Below are 7,858 nucleotides of genomic sequence, written 5' to 3'. Positions count from 1 at the left end.
TATATATACATATATATATATACACGTATATGCATACATACATATATAGATATAGGCATACATACATGAGTGTGTGCGTGTGTGTAATGATGAACTCTAAGCGTCTATTTACTCCACAGCCACTCACAAGGTTATTGTTATTTTCAAGTAGTATCAATACAACAGAATAATAATATGATTACTCAATGAATTAATGAATTGCTAGTGCTATCCATCTGACAAGCTTCTAAACATTTCCTGCCAACTGAATTTAATTTAAACTGCATGGGTCAGTAAAAGGCTGGCGTAAAAATCACGGATCCAAAATCGAACCTGGTGCCTTATGTTTGCTAAGGAAACATTCTAAGCTCTCAGTCATGCAACATTTTCTATGTATTTTTATAAATGAAACAAATGAGGATGTGAAATTGGAGGATAAATTCACGTATGATAATTTTCCTTCTTGTATTACGAATTTAGCTCTCCCATAAAGAACAGCCAATACGACTTCAGATATAAATGATCCAAAGGGAAAGCTTATGTTTTAAATTTCCATAACTAAGTAATGTATTTTTCGGTTAAAAATTCTATGCGAATAATATTTCAGAACTAACACTTTCTTTTTACTTATTACAAACATTCCTTTCGTGTTCTTTTTATTCGTAATATTTCTAAGCAAGTATCTAGATAATTTGTTTAACACTTTTGTACATGCTTGTGTATCAAGCAGAATCAGACATACGCGCAGAATCAAAAGTATTTTGTGCATAGTATGTGCTTCAGGATACATCCATGTATAGATAGATACTTAGATAGAGAGACAGAGAAATAGATAGATAGATAGATAGATAGATAGATAGATAGATAGATATATAGATAGATAGATAGATAGATAGATAGATAGATAGATAGATAGATAGACAGACACACAGACAAGCGGACTGACAGACAGACAGATAGATAGATAGATAGATAGATAGATAGATAGATAGATAGATAGATAGATAGATAGATACACTAGTCTATTTGTCTTCTTTCAGCATGTATGTATGTATTTGTTTGTGTGTGCGTGTGAGTGTCAAATACTTACCTAGACACTCTCATAAATACGCATGCGCGCACACATACGCACCAACCCAGCCACCCAGCCACGCACACACACACACACGCGCGCACACACACGCACACTACATGATGGCTCTTCAGGAGATTTCAAAGTATAAGGACACCAATGTCTGATTTGATCGACGATCTGTTCGTAGAATTAACATATTCCCAGCCCCCTATACTATCAAAACTTCGCATTCAATGAAAAATCTCTGAGAACGTCTTAGCCAGAACAGGTCCAAATACAAACTTACCTAAGCTTTCAGGAATTTAAATTGAATCCAAGGATCTAAATATCTCCATATTTAACGTGTTTGAATGCACTAGACGTGAGAGGACCTTCCACTGCAGAGAGAGCTCCAGCAGAATATTCTCCATCAGTTCTTAGGACTGGAATGCATGTATTTTCATATACGACACTAGTTACAAGAGCAATATGCATGGGCAAAGAAGCCTAAAAGAACGGAAACTAACATTGAAAACAAATCATATAGAGGAAAAGCCATCAGTTGTGAAACATCAGCGAATGAAATAAGCGATTTGCAAGGTCGGACGAACCACGATTCGTGAGCTTGCTCTACACCTGGATTGTGGCTATATTACATTGCAGAATATGGTGGAAATTTCAGATTTTATGTGTCTGAAAGTCTGTGGAAAATGAGTACCTCGGAGTTTGACACGATTTAGAGGAGAAACTGGTAGAAATCTACTTTTATCTTCTAAAAGCGTATGATGTCATAGGCGGTTTCATCTTGTGAGAGTGGATGGAATGTGAGCGTGTGTATATTATCAGAAAACGAAGAATCAGTTAATGGAACAGATTTGCACTTCTCCTTGACCTAAAATGTTGACGAACAAGCAGTTGGCACAGAAACTCAAGGTGACTGTCGTTTGAGATGATGTGTTTGTACCATGGACAGTGATAAATATAGTGAGGGACACAAAAAGGTTAACAGAAGCAAATTTGGAGAGAGAATTCGAACAAGAATCTGAGGAGATGCACATTTACCACGACAATACAAACACACATATCTTTAGCAATAAATCAAGCAATCGGCAAATTGGGTTGATCAGTAGTTGTGCCATCATCGTACATCCCGCAGATGGCGTCTTACGCCTGCCACCTGTTCTGCCTAGTGAAGGACAGCCTTTGAAATCAAATCATTTCAATGACAGAAACGTTGTGTAGAAGTGAGTACATCAGTGCAAACCCGAATGTTTTCACAGAAAAATCGAGAATTAGTTTGAACCTTGTTATAAGTATATACCCTAAGATGAGGAATATGTTCAATACTTCTTCTGCATAGAGGAATTCTTACTCTATCAACAAGTACAATTTGGATACATCTATGTCAGTTACTAAAATAGTTATGCCCAGTTTTTATTACTTTTAGAACAGCTCTCATATTTGATTCCTTTTAGAATATATCTGTATATGTACCTATATACATACACACATACATACATACATACATACATATATATATATATATATATATATATCTTTAGCAATATTCTACTTCCGGTCAGACATTGTTATGATCGGCCATTATTATGATTGACCGTTGACTGAACACTATTCAATTTTTTTTCTCCGTGTTTTTCTCCTTGTCTCCGTATTCTTTCTGTTGAAGAGCGTAGCTCGAAACGTCAAAGACTTTCCGTATTCCCGAGCGTCATACTAATATATACTTTTGTTATTTACACCACTTGTCTTCGTCTGTTGTTATTATTTGTATATTCTCCCATATATATATATATATATATAGATAGATAGATAGATAGATAGATAGATAGATAGATAGATAGATAGATAGATAGATAGATAGATAGATATGCAAGCATATACGAACATGTATGTATGCCTGTTTGTACGTACATATATATATCTATTGGCGTATATGTATGCTGATGTAAACATATTTTGATATATTTTCCTTTATCGATACTCCCACATAATTTAACTATTGAAATATTTCTTGTGTATGTCTTTCAGTCGAATCTTAATGCGCAGCAACTCTTAATCCTAAACATATTGTAGCCCAAACATTCAACTGTAGCCAACGTCTTAAAATTTGGGGTTCAAATGGATTAATAGACAGTAAGTACAACCAACATAGATAATTGTCAAAATACTTGCTATAATGTATATAAATATACGTGTTTAAATAGACCGTAATTAGAATTACTAGAAAATAAATATTTTCTAAGCGACTGTAATCAATATTATTACGCGTGAGAGTGCTTTGAAAGGTGTCGAGTGAAATTTGTTGAGCATGCATCATTAATTATCAATTATAGAATTATTTTCTAAGAGAGAAAGACATTCGTCACCATTAAACGTCATCATGGAGCTAAATTTGTCATCCGACCAGTCAGAACGTGCCAAAACTATTTTGTTTATTTTCATTTTAAGAAGCAAATTCTTCAGTATCTGCAATAAAGCTTTAATTTCCTTTCGCGTTCTTTGGGATACAAATCTATAGCAAGAATATTGGCTCGCAACCCTTTGTCTTCGGTGTCATTCTTCACCAAAGTCATATCTTTCATCGTTTTCCCTGAGAAAATATTTGTTCAACCGCAGATTTCCCAGAAAGTAACATTAATAGCTGGCAAATTGTACAAAGCTCTGATATTAACTGCATGCCATCAGCTAATATTTCATCTACGTGGTCTTCAATGTCAGTCAGACAAGAGGGGTCTTTCTCACAGAAATTTCAAATATCGGTAGTTGAGATATCAATGAGTTCAGGTTATAGTCATTACCATTGCCTTCATCAGTAACTGATTACTGATTACATGTTTTCTTTATTGTTCATCTTTTAAAGGAATGACTCCAACATTGAATATGCTTTGGTCTCAAGCAGTAGACGGAAATATCTCTTCCTTTTTCCCCAATTTCAATTTCCCCTTCAGGGCTTTCGATTTCGTGTTAATACGTGATCTTTTTGCCTAATTTTCCCATTCAGGACGCGATATGGATCTTCATACCTCGTAACTTTGAAAATATGTTTATTAATTTCAACCGTCCTTTAGCCATATTTTGTCGAAGTTTTAACCGCTTGCCATTTTGTTTGGGAGATATTGGAGTAAAACAGCAGGAGGTACTTCAGTCACAGAATATAAATGCACTTCATAAACATTCAACTGTCAATGTATACACTTTTGCAAATACTCGAAGTGGAACCAGTATCGAGAATTTATTGATAGTCAACAGCGTGCACTGTCCAACTTATTGCATTCAATTTCGCATACTGCCAGGCGCCAAGTTGTACGCAGGTGCTTTCATGTTTCTTTTTCAGCCTAACAAGAAAAAGATTCTCCTTTTTTGTTGAATACTTAATATGAAAAACAATTTCTTTTAACGTTACTCTATGACAAATTCTATTTTACACCATACTGTAGTATCATTTACATTTAAACGTATTAGATACCATTAAAACCCTTATATGTCAGATTTTCCAAACTCTTGGGCACTCCAGATGTTTTACTCGAATATGTTCCGCTTAGGGAAAACTAATACATTCTAACATAAATTTAGCTATAATTTCATCTATAACTCAAAGTATTTTTGAATATTTTACGAAGGGCAAACAATAAAAATCTGGCACTTCTTCATTGGCTACCAGGCCTCTGCCGAACTAACTAACACATAAAATTCTTCCGTATTGGTTGCATCAGTTTCTTTGTCAGTAATACAATTTTCCAAGTAAATCTCGCATTAAAAATGCACTATTAGAGATAAGAGCTAAATTTCTATATTGTAACTCAGATCTCTGTCTGAACCAGCTTTGTTACACAACTCTCAAACAACGGAATCTCCACTTCCTGACTCTTCTGTACAAAGAATAGTAAGATGATATTTCAACATTTCTTGATCAATTTTTGTCGCAAAAGATTCTTGCTATGCTTACGATTCGTGTTATGCTTCTTGACGGCCTCATTCTAAAATTATCTAACGATATTACCTCCGCCTTAGTGAAAGCAGAACCTCCGCCTTAGCCAAGGCGGAGGTATTGTTTTCACTCGTGTTTGTTTGGTTATTTGTCCGTGAACCAGATATCTCAAGAACCGCTGTATGTATTCGGATGAAACTTTCAGGGACGTTTGGCCTCGTGACTGGCACGAAATGATTAGATTTGAGGATCGAACCGTTACCGGACAAGGATCCTGGATTAATTTTCCGTTTCTTTTTACTTGATTTTTGAGAGTGGTCGGGTTCATTTTTCAGAATTCTCTTTTGTGAGAGCAGTCGAGTTTATTTAATATGTTCTAATTTTAAAAATCCTCTCCGGCTAATCGTTGAAAGGATGTTAGTGTTGCGGATGTTTGCGCTCTCTCGGTGCTCTTGTTATATTTAAAAACATGTACCTCTATTTCAATTCAGCGCGGTAAAATTTATCGAGTCATACTCATCAGACTGCGAAGGAGTGTAACTTTATTCAAATCAAAACCTTTTATTATATGAACATTTTAAATTTTCAGTATACTATGTATTTGTATCCTAGGTTCTGTCATAATAATTGAAGTCAAACTAAATAATATATACTGATTAGAAAGAGCATTCCTTGTTGTCAATTGGTCGCTGGAAAGACATAAAATCCACCGGTTTAGTTGTTTGAATAATAGACGCGTGTGGTTTCTATGGATGCGTTTGTTGTTGATGATCAATGCAATGAAGCCCAAACTACCGTCAACGAGAAATCACGTGTTGCAATTGCCGTTGCCTTGTCGGTTTTTTTTTTCAGCAGGAACCCTTACGCTTGCTTCGATTTCTATTTAAAAAATAGTATCGTTGGTTGATTGCTGTCATTGAGTAAATTTAGTCATAATTATTTATAATTAACCTGACAAATAAGACATCTTCACCTGCTTTGAAATATATCATATCTGAGCAATTAAGTATATGATGTACGGGCGGGCTTAAGTATCTGATACAGCTAGAAAAGAACACATGTCTACTATACGGGTGGTAGTACCACACAATCTGTGATATTATCTCTTCACTTGATCAGAGGAACATATTTACCGAATTTTTAGTAGAATTGTTTGTTTTAATAGGGCCATTCTTAAATAAGAACTGTGTTAAATCATCGCATTAACTTGTTGCATTATAGATCACGTGGAAATGTTTACAGATATTCGCGAGACTTCATTTATTTTTCTAAATTCTGGTTGTGACCTTGATATATAGTCATGTGTTTATGTTTTGTTGTGACTATCAATTCGCTACAGGAGCTATTTTAGACGATGGAAACTTTTTCTGAAAAGGAAACATTTCTGGTTTGCAAGGGTTATTTGATATTCTGACATAACAATTCCCGTTAGATATATAAACTAAGAATATATACAGCAAACTACCTGCTAAGTGAAAAGTGTTACAAATATTGCAGACAGTGAAAGATTATTTTTATCGTGAGGAGCAAAACAAATTTAGCGTTTTGGACACAAATCGTTCTCTGAAAGAAAATTAATTCGACACTGATTTTTGCATGAAGAGACAGTATCTAATGCAGTGACAGGTAGTATGAGTAGTGTAAGAACTGAACGATCTTGACGACAGTAGATTGTGGAGGCTGGGTTAACGGTTTTAGCAATGTTCAGGTCATTTGAAACAATTATAATAGAAGTAGAAGGGTAGGTAATGACTTAAAATGCCTGGCGTAAGCCTATACATAGGATAAACCGACAGCAAGGTAAGCCAAGGCAGCAAAGTAGAGAGGGAAATGGACATAGACTGGATCACAGCCTTTAGTTGAACGAATCGAACCCAGGACTTATTCTTTGTAAGCCTAGTAAAATGAAAAGCCATTGAAATAACGACCTTTATCAAAATCTATAAGAATAGATTGATCAAAGCTAACTGTGCAAAGAATGCAAGGAAATGATTAAAATTGGGAAACATTTTGTAGATATGAGAGGAAATGTCTTATGGATGAAAGCTTTTCCAGGTGAATGTATACACTGTTTCACTGAACCTTTAATTAATGTAGAACAAAATTTGCTAAAATATGTACAAAATCAGAAAACATTTCACTTTCAATAATGGGATACATGGGATGATAATGTCTCTCAATAGCTTAATATGGAAAAGCTTTTCCTCAGCTCTGCGTTCCCTTTTGTCATGGCCTTCCTATTCGTTCCACAACCATCGACTCTCTCTCTATATATAAATATATGTATATATATGCATGTTTCCCTCCTCTATTTATTTAGGAGTTAATTTTGACCGGCCATCTTGTTGGAAGCAAGATTGTGAAGAAACGCATTTTGTATTGTTCATCATCCTTTAAGTCTTTAAAAGGTCTTGCAGACTTTTAGGGTCCCAGATTTCATTTGTAGTGCATGAATTATAGAGCTGGGTTCTCTCCTGTAGAACACAAGATCCGTCAAACTTTGCTCTAGACGTGTTGGTACATATCCTGTTACTTTAATAACAATAGATATGAAACTGAAAGCGTATATTGGGTACAGGAATGGCAAACTCCTTATAAATGTTGCATAGCTGTCCTCTTTCACTTGTATTTTTCTAACCATATTGGTGTCCGTAGGGTGGTTGATTTCCACAACAGAACATATCTTTTACTTTTGGTACCACATGACAGTACATTTATCTGGTCGGCTGAGTTTTAATCCGTGGCTGTTTCAAGTTTTAGGCTCCATCAATGTTTTTTTAGACCCAACGATCTAAAACATATATGCATGAATAAATGCATAAAGATATGTCTTGATTCCACACCACTATTATGTTTATATATATATATATATATAT

Source organism: Octopus bimaculoides, chromosome 2 (genome assembly GCF_001194135.2).
Source record: "Octopus bimaculoides isolate UCB-OBI-ISO-001 chromosome 2, ASM119413v2, whole genome shotgun sequence".
NCBI lineage: Eukaryota > Metazoa > Mollusca > Cephalopoda > Octopoda > Octopodidae > Octopus > Octopus bimaculoides.
Note: the sequence above shows the minus strand (reverse complement) of the source record.